Source organism: Equus quagga, chromosome 22, assembly GCF_021613505.1.
Source record: "Equus quagga isolate Etosha38 chromosome 22, UCLA_HA_Equagga_1.0, whole genome shotgun sequence".
In the NCBI taxonomy this organism is placed as follows: domain Eukaryota; kingdom Metazoa; phylum Chordata; class Mammalia; order Perissodactyla; family Equidae; genus Equus; species Equus quagga.
Window position 1 is genome coordinate 22515843 of NC_060288.1, and position 20388 is coordinate 22536230.

Genomic DNA, 20388 nt, shown 5'->3' on the forward strand with positions numbered 1-20388 from the left:
TGTGTGTTGATTTTGTATCCTGAAACTTTACTTCATTCATTTATTATTTCTAAAAGTTTTTTGGTGGATTCTTTAGGGTTTTCTATATATAAAATCATGTTGACTGCAAATAGTGACAGTTTCACTTCTTCTCTTCCAATTTGAATCCATTTTATTTCTTTTTCTTGCCTGATTCCTCTGGCTAGAACTTCCAATACTATGTTAAATAAGAGTGGTGAAGGTGAGCATCCTTGTCTGGTTCCTGTTCTTAGAGGGATAGCTTTCAGTTTTCCTCCATTGAGAATGATATTTGCTGTGGGTTTGTCATACATGGTCTTTATTATGCTGAGGTATTTTCCTTCTATACCCATTTTATTCAGAGTTTTTATCATAACTATATGCTGTATCTTTTCAAATGCTTTCTCGGCATCTATTGAAATGATCATGGGGTTTTTATTCATTTTGTTAATGTGGTATATCATGTTGATAGATTTGCAGATGTTGAACCATCCCTGCATCCCTGGAATAAATCCCACTTGATCATGGAGTATGATCTTTTTAACGTATTGTTGTATTTAATTTGCTGGTATTTTGTTGAGGATTTTTGCATCAATGCTCATCAGTGATATTGGCCTCTAATTTTCGTTTTTTGTGTTGTCCTTGTCTGGTTTTGGCATCAGGGCAATGTTGGCCTCATAGAATGAGTAAGGAGGCTTCCCCAACTCTTCAATTTTTTGGAAGAGTTTGAGAGGGATAGGTATTAAGTCTTCTTTGAATGTTTGGTGGAATTCACCAGGGAAGCCATCTGGTCCTGGACTTTTATTTTTGGGGAGGTTTTTCATTACTGTTTTGATTTCCTTACTGGTAATTGGTCTATTCAAATTCTTTATTTCTTCTTGATTCAGTTTTCGAAGGTTGTGTGAGTCTAAGAATTTGTCCATTTCTTGTATATTATCCATTTTGTTGGAGTATAGCTTTTCATAGTAGTCTCATAATCTTTTGTATTTCTGAATTGTCCATTGTAATTTCTCCTCTTTCCTTTCTGATTTTATTTATTTGAGCCTTCTCTTTTTTTTTTTTTCTTGGTGAGTCTAGCTAAATGTTTGTAAATTTTGTTTATCTTTTCAAAGAACCAGCTCTTCACTTCATTGATTTTTTCTTTTTTTAGTCTCTATTTCTTTATTTCTGCTCTGATCTTGCTTTTCCTTCCTTCGACTAATTTGGGGCTTTGTTTGTTCTTTTTCTAGCTCCTCTAAGTGCACTATTAGATTTTTTATTTGAGGTTTTTCTTGTTTGTTGAGGTAGTCCTGTATTGCTATAAACTTCCTTTTAGAACCACTTTTGCTGTATCCCATAAATTTTGGCGTGTTATATCTTCATTTTCATTTGTCTCCAGCGAGTTTTTGATTTCTTCTTTGATCTTTTCATTGACCCGATAGTTGTTCAGTAGCATTTTGTTTAATCTCCACATATTTGTGGCTTTTCTGATTTCCTTCCTGCACATGACTTCTAGTTTCATACCTTTGTGGTCAGAAAAGATGCTTGGTGTGATTTCAATCTTCTTAAATTTATTGAGACATTTCATGGTATAACATGTGATCTATCCTGGAGAATGTTCCATGTGCATTTGAAAAGAATGCGTATTCTGCTGTTTTTGGATGGAATGTTCTTTTCACTTTACCTTACTCTCCTATTCTTCACACTATTATCAATGGCTACGCAATGTACGTGAATAATCCTTTAGCACTCCTGCCGTCACTATTCCATTCAACCTGTGATTACACACACACACATGTTTACAGATACATAGGCATAGAAAGGTATATATGCTTGTATATACATGCATATATATATATACTTACATATATGTGTACTTTTCCCTACATGTGTATAGGATTAATATTTCACCTTTGGTCATAAATGCCTTCAGAGAAGCAATCCTGTCTATACATAGACCTGGTCAGGAAGAAATAGTAAGTAACAACTAAGCTGCAGGTGAAAATAACAATATTTTTAATTCCTTCATAGTGAAAAAATGATCCAGTGTAGGTTTTGTTTGAGACCCACAGACAGTGAATTTACAGTCCTATCTAACAGAATAAAGGGAAGAATGGAGCTTATAGGATTTTGATGAATTTAAGCTTTGTGGATAGCCAAGGGAAGTAATTCAAATAAGCATATTTCTAAAGTATTTCCAGTTGTTGACTTATCTCATCTAATAGGTAGTAATAACCAATTTCAGTATTTACTATGCATATGTATTTCTGTCTAAGTTACATGACAATGAAAACAAGAGAAGACTTTCAGAAAGAGGTTATCCTTAAGGTGAGTTTAGAAGAATGATTAGGCTTTAAATTGGGGGTAAAGGTAATGGGGAAGTTGCGGTGGAGGGGAGCGTGGGGGAGGGCAGAGCACTAGGTAGGGGTGTCACATACCAGGTAGAGGGAACAACACATGCAAAGGTGGAGAAGCATGAAAAATATGTTAGAAAACGCAAGTTGTTTGGTATGAATGGTGATAATGATGTGTGCTTGGCCAAAGTCAGGGAATAAACATATAGAAATAGATAGAAGCTTGGTTGGGAAGATACTGAGGCTAATGATGAGGAGTTTGGATGTCATTCTGAAGGCAATCCAAGGGAGGATTTAAGTGCGGGAGCAGCACAGTTAGACTTGAATTTGAGAAGTATGACATTGTACCATGTAAACTGAAAAAAAGAGAAAGAGCTTATTAAATTGACAACTTTCAATTAAACATTCTAAAGCTATGTTTCCAATAACTAGTACATACTCAAAATGGGAATTATAAATTATTTTCTTCCTTACCTTAAATCTCTTTGGCACATAAAATAAGGTACTTCAACCATGTGATTTTCCACTAGAATTAGGAAAAATGGATAACAAAAAGATATAAAAGAAAATGTGATAAAAGAGCAAATATTGTCTTTGCAATTATATTTCGTTTATAATAACTTGGTTCCTGCTGTTGGTAAAGACCATCTGTCTAGGATAACCACTCAATTTAAGTAAGTGGAAGCATAGTCTTAAGAGATATAGATCAAATCAGCTACAGAAAACAGCTCTCAAGGAGATCGTGTTTTTTAGCAATGTGGGTTGTTTACACATGTGCAGTGTTGAGTCATTGCGTAATCATCCTAAGGACAAACTTTTTGTATAGACAATTAATATTTTGGTAGAGTTGTGAGAAGTTTGATGCAGGAAAATACAAATTGGAAAAAATAAAAATAGAAGGAAGTGAAAGATACAAAAGGTGTGCTTGAGGAATGTATGTACATAAAAAGCACAGGTCATTCATTCAAATGTTTATTGATCATCCAACGTACGCCAGGCATATAGTGGTTCTGTTTCTCTGGAGAATTCGGACTAACACATAGGCTGAGAGGAGAGAGCATGTCGTGGGGCACAGTTGAAGAGGTTAGCGAGGAGTAGGAAGGGGCGCAGCAGCCCCTCAGAAGAGCCGGCCAGGAGCACACCCAGTGGCCAATGTTTCAAGACCTGCAAAACAGAGGTCTAACCATTTTTCACAAACTTTTTTTCCCTTCAATAACTTCTTGTCTCACATACCTTATTTCCCACTAGCTTCATCTAACTCAGGTAGAAGTGTTTATCTCAAGGCGCCCAGTGGTGGAGTGGTTGAGCTCCTGTGCTCTGCTTCTGCGGCCCTGGGTTCACAGGGTTGGATCCCGGGTGCAGACTTACACACAGCTTCAAGTCAGGCTGTAGTAACATTTCATGCAGAAGAGCTAGAATGACCTACAACTAGGATATACAGCTATGTACTGGGGTCTTGAGGAGAGAAAAGCAAAGAGGAAGATTGGCAACAGATGTTAGCTCAGGCCCAATCTTCCTCAAAAAAAAAAAGAAAGAAAGAAATGTTTATCTGGGTACAGATGTCATCATCATGGTGACTTGAGAGATCCCTTTGCCTCTCCCGTTCAATCTACAGCAGGTAGAACATCCATGACTTAACAGAAGCTACATTGCCTAACACACTAGGAGCCAAAGAGACCCACACATTGGTACATGTGAAGGTAGGTGGATTGGAGCACACAGAGGTGAAATGGGGGAACAACAGAGGTGGTGTCCAGGACCCTGGACTTACAGCTGCAGCGGCTGAGCCAGCCGCCACCAGCCCCAGAGAATCCAGTGGGCAGCAGTGGAGGCACGCATGTGACTCTGGCCAGCCAGCCTCTGCAGCACCTGCAGCCCCAGGGAGCAGGGCATCAACGGAGGTGGAGCCCCATGATGCCAGCCCCCAGCTGCAGCTCAGAGCCTAGTAACAGCAGCAGAGGTGTGAAGAACTTCGACATCCCAACCGCAGTGGCGCCTATGACCACAAGGTAACAGGCAACAGCTGAGATGGTGCCCAGCTAACCCGGCTCTCCCCAGCTTCTGACCCAGGTGATCCCCGACAGATGTGGTGGAGGCTTCAGCCATGCCTGTACCCTGCCCCGGTGGCAAAGCCAGCAAATGCAGCAACACCAGCAACAGCAACCCCCAGAGGCACAGGCAGCAAAAACAAGAGGACAGCAACACCACAAATAGAGGCTGTGGAGGGTGGAATGTGCCCATCCTCAAATATAGCTAGAGGCAGCTCTGGCTGGTAAAGGAAACCAAAGACTAGCGGTCTAGAGCCACCTACTAAAAAACAAAAGAAAGGCCTCTGATCTCCAATCCATTGAATAGTTTGAATCAAAGCAAAGCTATACTTAAGCAAGAAAAGTGTTTGCTACAACCAATGTGCCCCTAGAGGAATAACTCAGCAAGCACCATAAAAGACCATGGTAACATGGCATCAGAAAAAGAAAATGACAATTCTCTAGAAACCAAACATAAAGTCATGGGAGATTGTGATCAAACTGATACAGAATTCAAAATAGCTGTTGTGAAGAAACTAAATGAGTTACAGGAAAACTCAGAAAGGCTGTTCAGTGAGCTCAAGAGTAAAATCAATGAACAGAGGGAGATATTCATCTCAATTCATTAACAGTTTTAAAAACAAACAATGTTATATATATTTTATCACAAAAAATCTGTTACATTTTCATTCATTCTTAAGGGGCACATTTGTGTAAAAGGTACAGATTAAATGTGTATATGTGCATGCATGTGTGTGTATATTTAAATGTCTCTAAATTAATGGTTCTTCAAGTATCCTCTCCAGATTAGTGACATCCACCTCACCTGGGAAGTTGTACTAAATGCAAGTGCTCAGCCCCACCCCAGAGCTACTGAATCAGAAACTCGAGGGTGAGGCCCAGCCACCTGAGTTTCAGTCAGCTCTCCAGGTGATTCTGACACACAAGAGTGTGAGAACCACTGTTCTGAGTAGGATGCTACCGGCTACTTGTCCTCATAGAAAAAACTAGCAGATTTGGAACACTTAAAAGAAAAATGTTCTTTTAAATATATTTGCCTCAAGATAAGGCAGTGAGCCTTGTGTATTTCAAAGTATTTCATGGTTACATCTAACGTATTTTGAAGAGATACATGTTTTTTTCCTTAAATAAAATTAACCACAGTCATGACATCCTCTATAAAGGGTAGGACACTTTGTCCCTGTCTGGTTTCAACGTGTTAATGCATTCATTGGCCTTTGAATGAAGCAATGGCTGGATTTCACATGCTTTACTATCTCTGCCTCATTACTATGAATCTTTATTGTATTATAGTTAAAGCAGCTGCAGCATTAGTGGTTTATATTTTAGCAGGCAGCATGTGGAAGGTTGACTCAAATCAAGGACCAGATGAGAACTAAGAATAGTGAGGATCATATGACCCACATGTCCTTACATAGCGCTGTGGAAGCCCCTGGAACTTAGATGCAAACGAGGGAGAAGAAAGACAGGAAAACTCTGAATCCACTGAGAAAATTCCGATTTCACTATATCTACCATAATTAACTAATATTACTAGAATCAATCAATGAATTTATTAAGGTTACTGGACTCAAGACCAATATATAATTGTATTCCTAGATAGACATTAGCAATAAGAAAATGAGATTTAAAATTTACAACTGCATCAAAACCATTAAATACATAGGAATAAATATAACAAAAGAGGTCCAGAAACGTTGCAGAGAGTAATTAAAGAAACCATAAATAAAACAGCGATATTCCATATTCACGAATAGAAAGACTTGATATTTTTAAGATGCTGACTCTTCCTAAGTCATTCTATGCATTAAATGAAATATAAATAAAAATCTCACAAAACTTTTGTGGAAAGTCACTACTGATTCTAAAATTTACATGGACATTTTTGGCATGTGAATAGGCAAGGTAATTTTGAAAAATAGTATCAAAGTTGGTAGGCTTACATTACCATATGTAAGACTTATTATAAAGTTTCAGTAATTAAGATAATATGATATTGGTGCAAGAATAAAGAAACAATTCGAACAGAATGGAAAGTAAGAAATACACCCCAAATATATAATGTCACTTGATTTGCAACAAAGGTGTCAATTCAATTCAACAGGGATAAAAGCTCTTTTCAATAAATAGTGCAGGAGCAATTGGATATTTGTAAAGAAAAGAATGAACCTTAATCTTTAATTCCCTACCTCTCACCACTCACAAAATGTAATTTGAGGTGGACCATAAACCTAAAAGTGAAAAGCAAAATGATAAAACTTCTAGGAAAAAAAATATACAAAAATATTTTCATGACATTAGTGTGGGCAAAGATTGCTTAAAATAGGACCAAAAAATACGCTAACCATAAAAGAAATCCAGTGTGACGTTAGCTGTAGCTTTGCGTGCTGATGAGAACACATGGTACCATCACCTTGAAAGATGTTTAGCAATATCCACTAAAGCAATTCTATTCCTTAGGTATATTCTCAAGAGAAATGGTCAGATGTGTGCCAGAGCAAATGGCAGCATTATTTGTAATAACCAAAAACTAGGAACCACCAAAATGTCCATCAAGAGAATGGATAAATAAATCGTGGTGGATTCACAGAATGGATATTACACTGCTGTGAAATAACAAGCAATTGTTATATACAAGTACTTGGATGAGTGTTACAGATAAGTTAAGCAAAGGAAGCCAGAAACTGGCGTACACAGTGTATGGTTCCATTTATATGAAGTTTAAAAACAGCCAAAATTAATCTGTGCAATAAAAGTCAGAACACTTGTTGTCTCGGCAGGGGGGAGGGGTTGTTATACTCTGAGAAGCCTGAAGGATTCTTAAGAGGTGTTGTAGGCGTATGTTATGCCTAAAACAAATATGTCCCCTAAAAAGGATATGTTGAAGTCCCAACCCCCAATACTTCAGAATGTGACCTTATTTGGAAATAGCATTTTTATAGAGCTAATCAAGTTAAAATGAGGTCATTAGGGTGGGCCCCAATCCAATATGACGGGTGTCCTGATAAAAATGGGAATTTTGGACACAGACACAGACATGCACAGAGAGATGACTATATGAAGAGACCCAGGGAGAACGCCATGGGAAGATGAAGGCAGAGATCAGGATGATGAATCTACAAGTCAAGGCATGCCAAATATTGCCAGCAAACCACTAGAAGCTAGGACAGAGGCATGGAACAGATTCTCCCTCACAGCCCTCAGAAGGAACCAACCCTGCGACAGCTTGATTTCAGACTGCTAGCCTCTGGAAACGTGAGGGAATACATTTCTGTTTAAGCCAGTCAGCTTGTGGTACTTTGTTATGGCAGCCCTAGCAGTATTTGATATCTTGATTAGGGTGGTAAGTAATAGAGACGTGTGTGTATGTACAAATCCATTGACGTGTGTAATTAAGATATGTGTACTTCCCTATATGCATGCTATAATATAATTTTAAAATTAAGCGATGTTAGTATGTTCTATTTTCTTCCCTATAGGATATAACGGATGACGTTGAAATTCACACAAATCCATACCAGGTTGTGATCCTCAATTTTTAAGAATTATTTCAGCACTTTCTCTTAGCCATGTTAGTAGTACTTTCTCGATTAAAACCATCAGTATCTTGAATCTTCTAATTGTGACTTATTACTCTTAATTGTCTGTTTAAACAGAACTAATAAAAAAGCTTGTTTGGGGCAATGAAGAGGTGAAAGCACACGTGAGTAAGCAAGAAAATTGACCTAGAGGAAGTGATCAATCTAAACAGCAGAGAAGTAGTGCTTCTGGAAAAATCTTCATCACACTCATTCGCTTTGCAGTAATGAAGTGGAAAAGGCACCTTATCAAGACAAGGTCGGATATTAATCGATTTTTTTATAATTAAAAACTTGCTTCCAAGAGTACAATATGCCAACAGGAATTAGATATTTTGAAAATACAGTCTCTTGCAGTTGACTTTCTTTCTCTAAGTCTTATCTGACTAGCAATACAATAGTGTAAAACTGCTGCCTAATTTAATTCATGCTTAAAGGAACTGATTATTTCCTTAAGATTATTGAATTCATTTAGCGTTATTAGATTCTGTTCTCCATTTACGCAAATGAAATATGACCCTAAATGGAAATTATCATGATCACCATATTGTAACTTAAGGAAAAAGGGAAATCTCTGTTTAGATGTTTTTTTCACAATTATCATGCCATGTATAAGCAATTTTTTCCACCAAAAATGAAAAAAACAATTCACAAAGTTTATCCAAAAAGGCGAACTGGTGGCAGTAACTTTGATGTTTTTATTTTACAATTAAATATGACAGTTGGAATGGGGAAACTTCTGAAGCCTCCTCTGGTCCACCTGCTCTTAATGCCACACGTGGCAGCTGCACCTGCATGGTTCTGAGTCACATTTAGGCTACCTCTGCTGCTGCTGCTGATGATACTGATGGACCAGACTGCTGAGGCTCATCTTTCTTCTCCAACATCTCTTCTGAGTTAGGGTCCTGCACCCATTGCTTTGATCCACCTTGTGAAGGGTACAGTTTTACTAGGTTCGTTTCCAAGTTGTGCGTTTACTGATGACATGGTGGGGTTGGTTTGATTTCCGTAACAGCCATGATCACTGCCGTCCTTCTTGAAGCCTGGGGACTCCCACAAAGTCCTTGTCGCACTTGTTCATCCACTGGGTTAAAGATCCTCCCAAAGCTATAAAAGGCTTCCTCATAATTTGCCTTTTGTTTTGCCACTCCTAGCCCCTCTTTATACAACTTGCCTAAATATCTGAACCCCAATATTGTACGTACTATAAATTTTTTTCCCAGAAAGATTCGGAGCCCCTATCATTGGATTTAAATAAACAACAGGACAGGAAAGGTCAGATAATTCCATCAGTAAAACATATCTAAGCTCCATCTCCCACCAAGAAAGCACTCCTGGTACTTCAGTAGTTTTTGGTTTTTTTAATTAGAATAGCCAACCACATAATTTGGGGTCCTAAAACAAAGTGTACAACTGCAGTATTCTTGAAGTGATCAAGAATCACGAAACATAAAAATGTCATAGCCAAGAGCACATTAGATACTGATCTGTTTCTTTAGATTGAGGTCGTATTTTAACGGAACCATAGTTGGTTAAAGACGAAGTGACCCTTTATTGATTTGTTTAATGAAATATTCTGTTTCCATATAATGAGGACAACAGCATTTGTCTAATATCTATCTAGAGGGGTATCTATCTAATACCTAAATGTCTATCTAATATCTAAATAGAGGGATTTCCCTTCTTCCTTACGTTACATTAATTGTGATTGTATTAATTTCCATTCAAGGTCGTATTTCATTTGCAGTTATTGTACTTATTTCCCTTTAAGGTCATATTTCATTTGCATAAATGAAAACAAAATCTAATAATGCTAAATGAATTTGGTAATCTTTAGGAAGTAACCAGTTCCTTTAAATATAAACACACTATATTCATTTCTTCTCTATTAAATTATATTCTTTTATTTTCCAACATGATAGAAAATAATAGGATAAATTAGTACATGTATTTGTTACTGCTCTTAAGGTAAAATTTTAAAATCCTTTATCTAGTTTATGAGAATCTGACCCCAGTTTATCTCTCAAGCTGGATTTTCTTCCTCTTTCTCCTAACTATAAGTACTAAAGCCAAACCAGACTTCTTTCAGCTCCTTAAACACTCTATGGTTTTGCTTAGCTCCCAGCCTTTGCCTAGCCTCTTTCCTCCGCCCAGAATGTTCTTATCCAGCCCCATCTTCACCCAGCACTCTTGTCCTTTCTTCAAGACTTAGCTTAAATATCACACCATCAAAGGTCCCCATCCTCCACCCAGCTGCTACAACCAGATTAAGTGCCCGCATTACAAACTCCTCAGACCAACATTTAACTTGACCACCACCATTGACCAACACTTAACACAGTCTCTGGCACATGGTAGGTGCTCAGTGAATAATTATTGAGCTGTAATAAACATTTCTGTAGTGTAATATCAATATGGTTTGTTAGGCTAAAGGTGAAAGTATATTTATTACCCAATTTCAATTACGTAGCACAAATAATCTTTGATCCCAAACATCTCCTTCAATCAAAAACTTTATGGTTTTAAAAAATATCCTGGTGACAGTTCATTTCATGTGTCCACTTGGTTAGGCTACAGTGCCCAGTTGTTTGGTCAACTGGTCTAGCTGTAAAGGTATTTTGTAAATGCGACTAACCTTCACAATCAGTTGACTTTAAGTAAAAGAGATTATCCTCAATAATGTAGATGGGCCTCCTTCAATAAGTTGAAGACCTTAAGAGCAAAAACTGAGGTTTTAGATAAGGAGGAATTCTGCAAGATTAACATAGAAATCCTGCCTGAATTTCTAGTCTACCAGCCTGCCTTACAGTTTTCAGACTCAAAACTGCAACATCAACTCTTACCTGAGCTTCCAGTTTTCCAGCCTGCTGAAACCCATAAATGCATAGATAAACAAATGAATGAATAAACGCTAAGTCCATGTGAAAATTTATCTATAATTCTTTTTTTTTTTTTGTAAGATTGGCACCTGAGCTAACAACTTCTTCTTCTTTTTGTTTTTTCTTTCTTTCTGCTTTTTCTCCCCAAATCCCCCCAGTGCACAGTTGTATATTTCAGTTGTGGGTCCTTCTAGTTGTGGTACATAGGACTCTGCCCCAACATGGCCTGACGAGCAGTGCCATGGCTGCACCCAGGATCCGAACCAGCCAAACCCTGGGCCACCGCAGTGGAGTGCTCGAACTTAACCACTGGGTCACGGGGCCGCCCTCCTGTAATTCTTTTTAAATAATAGCATTAGCTCAATCACATATCAGTATCAATTGGTGTTATATATTTCTGTAAGATGTCCTGGAAAGTAGTAAAAGAGTAAAGAATACTACTTTCTATCTAGCTACCTATCATCTATCTATCTATCTATCTATCTATCTATCTATCTATCTACCCTTCCTATGATCTTTTAGGGTAATATATAACATTGACCAAAGTAGAGTATATTAGTTAACTCAGTGTGACTCCCAAATCTGAAAATATATTTTGAATTGCAACCCTTTGCGCTCATCATACAATAAATTTTAAGGTTTACTGCATTGTTTTAATATTTTATTGCTATCTTTCTCCTTAATATGTATGATATTTGTGTACAACTGGCAAAAATTATAGTCTTCATTCATGTTAGTAAATTTTGGCTGACTCACCATTCTAGAGAACTCATAAAAACAACTTCATTAACATATGGTATATAGAATTTCTCAACTCTGTTGTTAATATTTCCTTTGAAGCTTTTAAAATTCAGCGGTACCAAGTGTAACACCACTATATTTCAATCTTATCTAGTTTTTTGAGGTTCTGAAAAGAAGCTGACAACCACAAAATGAATTCTGCTTTACTCATATACAGCATAGCATGGGGTGGGGGTGTCCTACCTGGAGTCAATTATTCTGTGAGAAGTAAAGCCTGAGAATTTCCAAATTGCTGTTGTTATTGGAGACTTTTTAACTTTTTGTTATGAAAAATAGTATTTTCAATATCCAATATTGAACTAGCTAGCCATTTCAAACATATAAAATTCAACTTAATAGTATAATGATACTCATCTTCTCATTACCCACTTCCAACATTATCTGCTCAAAGACAATCTTGTTTCATCTATACCCCGACACATTCCCCACACCCACGTTATTTTGAAGCAAGCCCAGACATTATATAGTTTTATTCTGCCGTGTCTTAGTATGTATCTCTAAAAGATAAGAACTCCGGAAATAAAATAGCCACCAAATGATCATCTCATATAAAAACTTAATAATTCTTTAATTCATAAAATACCTTGTCAAGATTAAAATTTCCCATTGTCTCATAAATGGGATGTAAAAAATAAATTGTTTGTTCAAATCAGGATCCAGATGAGGCCTCCTAGTGTGATGGGTCGAGACATCTCTCCAATTTATTTTAATCTATAGATTCTCCTTCATCTCCGTTTTCCTTTACAATTTATTCCTTGAAGAAAGTGGATTAGGTCTCCTGTAGAACTTCCCACAGTCTAGACTTTGCAGATTACATCCTAGTCTGCTCTTTAATCTTTTCCTCTGTCCTCAGTATTTTTTGTAAATTGGTAGTTGAACATAAAGACTTGATGTGATGTGTTCAATTAATTTATCTATTTTTGAGAAGCAAGTCTCCTTCGGAAGTTGTGTTGCATTCTTCATCAGAAATCTCATATTTCTGATCATTTTCATAGTGTTAACAGCCATTTTAAGTATCAATGATATTCATTAATTCATGAGGAGCTGCTAAATGGCTATATTCTAATTCTATGATTCCTTTTCATTTACTACCTGGGATATTTCTATATTGAGTAACTTTTCCTCATCTAGTGTTTGATACTTTCTGATATGATTGGTAAAGGAATAGCGTGATAAATGCTTGATCATTTCTCTTTATTTATGATTTTCCAAAATATTGAGTTTATCATCCTCCAATCATGACCCGTAGAACCTTAGAATGTGTGTGTATTTGTGTATATGTGTTTTGCAGTGTGAAGAAACATTGTTTTCAAGAAAACTAAATATCACCTATGAAAAGCTGGCTGGCTTTGCTTTGGCAAATCCAACATAGACTAGGGTTAGATTTTTTTTAATGCAGGATCTGGAACCTGGTCGGACAGCATAGACATCGGAACTGTCACTCAGTAGATAGACTCACTTTATTCAAGGTCACAGAGTTGAACTATAAAAGCCAGAAGGGTGGTTCATCCTTTCTAATGAGAAATGCAACTCTCAAGTCAATAGGATACTTGTGATCACTGATCAATATTTTCTCTCCTGGAGAAAAATTTAAATAGGGAGCTGAATTATTATATGAAATTTGCTTGGTGGAGTTGATGTTAGAACAAGAGCTGGCTTGTTAGATATGCCGTTAGCTGGCATCATTGTCCCAGACACCTTAATGCATCTGTCTCTATTCTAGAAACACGTCTGCAAATGGACTGCTGTATTGGACCAGAGCAAGTGTTCAGACAATTATTTACCCTTGTACTCTTTTGATCAACACATTTTTTTTTCTTTTGACTTACACTCAAGCTTTGGATTAACAGATTCATTTTATATTTTAATGGTGACTATGCATATTTTCATTGGGAGCTGGAGGGAGAGCAAAATATCTTACCCTAAAGAATGAAAGAAAAATCTACATGAATCAGAGAGGCACTCAGCAAGATCTACTGAGAGAAAAGAACATCAGATTCAGTAAAGCCAAAGGGGATATACAAGGAGGGAAGAGAGTGCTGGATTTACCATAAGGAGTTGAGGATTCTGCGGGAGGCCTAGTTCTGGCAGAGCCTGTGTTGGGACAGGAAGCCTCCCCCAGACTCTATCGTAAACACGTGCCATAGGTCAGGAACTGAAGTCCAGCACAGGGCATGACCGTGGTGTGGGTGGGGAGCCCCATCATCAAGGATCACCAGGGAAGTGTCCATCTGACCACACGGTATCGCTCTTGAACAATTAGAACAATCAAAGTCTCTGTGCAGTTAGACAAATCTGGCTCTTTTTCTCTCTCTGTGGCACTGGAATTCAGAATTGACCCTTCAACCCTACCTAACCACCCAGGGCTATCGAATAATTTGTAGGGTTAGGAGTAAGCCCTCCGAGAGGAAGGAAATGTACTTACTTTGATAAGGCATTTGGGAGCTAAAGTTGGCGACCAGGAAAAATAGGAGTTTTCTCTGCATTTGCACCACAAACTAGTAATATGGGTTGCATTTGTTATAATCGCATTACCCTCACCCTCACCAACAGGCACGGTTCGAGACTCCCTCTGTACACGTGCTGGGTCACAGAAACTTACACGGCATTCTAGGAGAGGCTGATCTGCTTGGGAGGGGGGTAGGATATTAATAAAAAATAAAAAATAGTAGAATAAGTCATGAAGAAAATGGCAAACAAAAGGGTAAGCAAGAGAAACAAATATATATTTTCAAGTGAGGACTGGAGGAAGTCAGAGTTATTGAAGGTTGAGGAGGCCAGAGGAAGTCTATGGAGCCAGGCCAGCCGTGGAGGAGCCACACACACTGGCAATTTGGGAATAAGGAGACAAAAATCTTCCTTTGAGGGGGCCGGCCCAGTGGCATAGTAGTTACGTTCTTGTGCTCTGCTTTTGTGGCCTGGGATTTGCAGGCCCGGATCCTGGGCACAGACCTAGCACTGCTCATCAAGCCACACTGTCATTTGTCCCACATAAAATAGAGGAAGATTGGCATAGATGTTAGCTCAGCAACAATCTTCCTCAAGCAAATGTTAGCTAACATTTGTTGCCAATCTTCCTCACAAAAAAAAGAAAAAAAATCTTCCTGTAAAAAGGCAGCTTGTTTAAAAAAAATGGGCACCGATTCCCTTTCCATCAATGACAATGTTCCAGATGGCTTCATGGGTGAATTTTATCAAATATTTAAGGAAAAAATAATTTATGTTAGTAAAAAAACTTTCAGAAAATAGACTGGAAAGCAATAATTCACCACTTTTTATCTGAATTCAGCTCAACTCTAATATAAGCGTCTGACAACTGTATCTGACAGGAAGATAAAATATTGACAAATCTCACTCATTAACATAGATGCAAAAATCTGGAACAAAATTTTAGCAAATTGAATTTAACATCATATAAAAAGATAATACATCATAACAAAGTGAGGTTTATCCCAAGATTATAATGTTATTTTAGAACTTGAAAGTAAATCAAGGTAATTTACCACATTAACAGATTAAAGGAGAAAAATCAGATGATCCACTGGATACATTCAGAAAAAAAACAACAAAATTCAACACTTGTTCATGATAAAAAAAAAATCACAGAAATAGGAGAAAACTTCCTCAATATGATAAAGGAAATCGATGAAAATTCTACAATTAACATCATCATTAGTGGTAAAATATTGAACTTGTTCCTCCTAAAATGAGGACCAAGGCCGATATGTCCACACTTACCACTTCCACTCACCATTCGCTAAAGGTCTAAGCCACAGCAATAAGGAAAAAATGAAAAAATAAAATAAAACATAGAAAGAAAGGAAGAAACAAAAGTCATAACAATTGGGAATGAACAAGTAAAACTGTCTTTACTTGTATATATAGTGTGATTTTGTATATAGAAAACCCAAAGGAATCTAAGAAAAAAGTCAACTATATTTATATCAGATAAGTTGAAATCAGCATGACTTTGGGATACAAGGTATATACAAAAAGTAACTGCATTCTTATATACAGATAAACTTTTAAAGATCAAGACCATTGAAAATTAGTATCAAAAGACATAAAAAACCTAGAAATCAGTTTTTAAACATACATAAAATGTTCTACAATGAAAAACTACAAAACAATATTGAGAGAGATCCACAAAGACCTATGTACATGGCAAGATATACCATCCTCATATTGGTAAAGCCATTCATTCTTTCCAGTTGATCTATTGATTCAATTCAATTCCAATCAAAGTTGCAGCAAGGCTGTTATTTTAGGGGGAGGGAATGCATATTGATAAGTTAATCCTAAAATATATTTGGAAATGCGAAGAACTTAAGACTAGCCAAAGCAATTTTGAAAAAAAGTAACAAAATTGGATGACTTCCTCTACCTAATTTTAAGACATATTATAGAGCAACAGTGGTTAAGAGATGTGATACTAACATTGGTTAGATAGATTGATCAATAGAGTAGAATAGAGAGGGAGCCCTGATGGCCAAGAGGTTAAAGTTTGGCACCCTCTGCTTGACAGCCCAGGTTCAGTTCCTGGGTTCAGAACCACACCACTCGTCTGTCAGTAGCCATGCTTTGGCAGCAGCTCACATAGAAGAACTAGAAAGATCTGCAACTAGAATATACAACTATGTACTGGGGGAGAAAAATAAGAGAGAGGAAGATTGGAAACAGATGTTAGCTCAGGGCAAATCTTTCCTACCAAACAAGATAGAGCAGAATAGAGATTTCAGACATAGAGCCACATATATGGTCAGCTGATTTTTCAAAAAAGTACAACAAAATAATTCAGTAAAGTAAGGGAAAACTTTCAGCAAATAGCACTTCAGTGATTAAACAGCTACTTGAAAATCAATCCACACATCACACCATATACCAAAATTAACTTGAAACGTGTCACAGATTTCAGTTGGAATGCTAAAACTATAAAGCTCCTAGAAAAAAACATAGAAAATTTTTTCAAGCTTCCGTTATGCAAAGATTTCCTAGACAGAACACAGCACACACTACAAAAGAAAAAAAAATGATAAACTGGGTTTAATTAAAATCACAACTTCTTATCAAAGGATGCAGTTAATAAAATTAAAAGACAAACCACAGACTGAATATAATTACACCCTAATAACAGTAATAACAAAAGATCCATGTTGGGAGGGGAGCCACAATGAGATATGACAATAGGCTAGCTAAAACCCCAGGACTGACAGTTAATGTTGAAGAGAATGTAGAATAACTCTGCTCTCATTCTCTGTTGGTTGGGGTGGCAATCGCTACAACTATTTTGCAAAACTATTTGGTATTATCTACTAAAGCTCAGTATAAGTTTCCCCTTGAAGCTGGCAATTTCTCTCCTAGTTATATACCCAATAAAAATGCATAAATATGCACACCTATGTGCAAGAATAAGTGCAGCAGCATTAGCCATGATAGCCCCAAATGGAGACAAATTAAATATCCATCAACAGTAGAAGACATAAGAACATTTTTGAATATTTATAAAATGGGACACTACACGGCTTGAAAATGAACGCACCACTGATACACCCAACGGCACAAAGTGAGAGGAAAAAAGAACAGAGAGATGAGATTGGAAAGGTAGTTAATGGTCAGATTTTGTAGGCACTCAGCAGTTGTAGTAAGGAGATTGAGGTTTTTGATCTGTCTGATGACCAAGGCATTGAAAGATTTTAAGAGTGATATATGATTTATATCTTACTAAAAAGGGTACTTTGGCTGCAATGGGGAGAATGGGTTGAATTGTGATTCACAGGAGGAAGCCAGGAAACTCATTAAGATGTTGAAATGGTGGGGCTGGCCCCGTGGCCGAGTGGTTAAGTTCTCGCGCTCCGCTGCAAGCGGCCCAGTGTTTCGTTGGTTCGAATCCTGGGCGTGGACATGGCACTGCTCATCAAGCCACGCTGAGGCAGCGTCCCACATGCCACAACTAGAAGGACCCACAACGAAGAATATACAACTATGTACCGGGGGGCTTTGGGGAGAAAAAGGAAAAAATAAAATCTTTAAAAAAAAAAAAAAAAAAAAAAAAAGATGTTGAAATGGTCCAAACAGGGGATGAGTGCCTTGAACTAGAAGGTAATAATGTCTCTCAAAGATTGTTGAAATGAACAGGAATAAACTATTGCTGTAACCTAAAATAAATGCCAGCATTTGCTCCTTGATATGTCTAATTGAGATTAATTATTGGTTTTGAATTATAGAAAGAGTCCACCTCATTTCATGGTCATCCAAAAGCAGCTGCCAAAGCATTTTGTATTCTATCCTAACTCTCAAAGGCAATGCTCTCCACGGTGATGTGGAACCTTCCTCCACATTACTTTTTTTCAAATTCATGAATCATTAGACTTTTATTTAATGTCCATGGAAGTTCTAAAGATACCATGCCTAGTTATAAGGTTATAGAAGCCTTCCATTTATTTCAGTGTTTACTCTGTTCTTTAACAGAAACAGTGCTGGTTGGCACCATGCTGTTATGTGTCTGCTTACCTGAATGGTAATGTAAGTTATTATCTTCTTCAGTTTAGTATAGAGCTCAGGTCATTTGATTGCCAATGGTAAATGAGAATAGACTTGATAAGAGTTATATCCTTTCATTTACCACACACACATTTACCTTTTTTCAAAAACTCCCTCCCATATATCTCTTAATGAAATCTAGTAATGCAGAATTACTCTTCACAGCTTCAGAATACGGATGAAAATATTAGGTGAGCCCCTGGAAGCTGAACTTGGCACGCGTGTGTTATCAGAGAATCCTCCACATGTGGATTGCGTGGAGTTGAAGGTAATGCAAAGAATAAGGATACCATGGTTTTTTCTCATTTACCTCTGAATCAAATGAGATGTGCTGAAGTGACACACCCACATATATTTGTTGCTCTTTGCAGGAAGTGACAGTAGATTTGTTACCTTCTCAAAGATCTCGGACCCAAAGCCCACATAAAGTGACTGACTCATAGTGCTGGTTCATGCAGTAAACTTTGTGTTCTAAACAAAGGGGGAATATTTTGGGCACTGTATGTTTGGTGTATATGAATTCTAAGTTCAAAAATAAGTGTTTCTGAGTTTTTACCTCAGTCAGCTCTGCCACCAAGGGGGACTATAAAATCAGCACAAAGTCACTTCAACTTTAGCTGTATTGTTCAATTTTAGCGTCAATTCCAGAGTGAGGATTAAATCAATTCCTGGTGCAAGGTGTTTTGTCCAAGGAGATTTTTGGTAGAAGGCAACGTTCTAGGGTTGCTATTTATTCTGAAACTGCATGTCCCTCTTGGCTGAAATGCTATTTACTCTCTCTCTCCAAAGAGAATGGCATCTTCATGAATTCAATCAATGAAAGAGAGATATTTTGTCTTTTGCAGTGACCCCTGTATCCTTGGCACCCGTAATGGAGTCTGGCACAATAGTTCAAGTTCAATAGATACAGTGGGGGTATTAGTGTTGTCCACCAAATATTTTCAGTTTTACTATCAGGCATATGGAAAGACTACACTTCCACGCCATATCCAGCTTGATTTGAGGTCTAGTCATGTGACTCGCTTTGTGATCAAAGTGATCTGTGACTCTTTATTTATTATGTAATAGACATTATTAAGAGATTTTTCAGGAAAAGGTTAGACTGGATCCTCCACTTCACACAATCCATAGAACTCAGTAAAGGTGGTACCACCATTTGGGCCAGCCCAGTGGCACAGCGTTAAGTGCACACGTTCCGCTTCGTCGGCTGGGGGTTCGCCAGTTCGGATCCTGGGTGTGCACATGGCACCACTTGGCAAGCCATGCTGTGGTAGGCATCCCACATATAAAGTAGAGGAAGATGGGCACGGATGTTAGCTCAGGGCCAGTCTTCCTCAGCAAAAAGAAGGGGATGGGCAGCAGATGTTAGCTTAGGGCTAATCTTCCTCAAAAAAAAAAAAATTCAGTAAAGGTGGTTTATGGACGTAAGTGTTAAAAACAAAACTTTTAAAGTCTAAGTAGAAAATACAGATGAATATTTTAAAGACTCTGAGGTAGGGAAAGATATAGTAAGACACAGAAAATATTTGTTACAAAAGAAAGATGGATAAATTTGGCTATATTAAAATTAAAAACGCGTTAATCTAAAGATTCTCCAAAGAAAAGTGAAAATACCCATTACAAACTGTAAGAAGTTATATACAATGCATGTGATTGGTAAACACTAATGCAAGAATATAGAAAGTAATCCCAAAACAAGTAAGAAGAGTCAAAGAACTAACTGAAAAATGGCAAGAGATTCAACAAATGGTACTGGAACAACCGGACATCCACATACAAAAAAATGACTCTAGACAGACTTCACACCTCTTATCAAAATTAACTCAGAATGGATCGTAGACCTAAATATAAAACACACAGCTATGAAACCCCTACAAGATAACAAGAAAAAACCTAGAAGACCTTGGGTTTGGTGATGAATTTTTAGATACAACACCAAAGACATGATCCATGAAAGAAAGAATTGATAAGCTGGACTTCATTAAAATAAAAAATTTATGCTCTGCGAAAGACCCTGTCAAGAGACTGAAGAGACAAGCCACAGACTAGGAGAAAATGCTTACAAAAGGTATACCTGATAAAGGACCGTTATCCAAAACATACAGAGAACTCTTAAAATGCAACAATAAGAAAACAAACAATCTGGTTAAAAAATGGGACAAAGATCTTAACAGACATGTCACCATTGTATATATATATAGGTGACATGTCT

At 37.3% G+C, this 20388-nt stretch overlaps 1 long non-coding RNA gene across 5 annotated transcripts in view; it reads left to right on the forward strand.

Annotated features, from left to right (window-relative positions):
* Window positions 1-7441: 7441 nt before the first annotated feature.
* LOC124231810 (uncharacterized) overlaps window positions 7442-20388 on the forward strand; it is a 19099-nt gene continuing 6152 nt past the window's right edge. Inside the window, exons 1-4 of one of the 5 annotated variants that reach the window (XR_006886691.1) lie at window positions 7442-7721; window positions 7858-7949; window positions 8035-8215; window positions 18342-18444. This is a non-coding gene — a long non-coding RNA (uncharacterized LOC124231810). The remainder of the gene's footprint in view (window positions 7722-7857; window positions 7950-8034; window positions 8216-18341; window positions 18445-20388) is intronic. The other 4 variants (XR_006886690.1, XR_006886687.1, XR_006886689.1 and 1 more) reach the window with 4 other exon arrangements.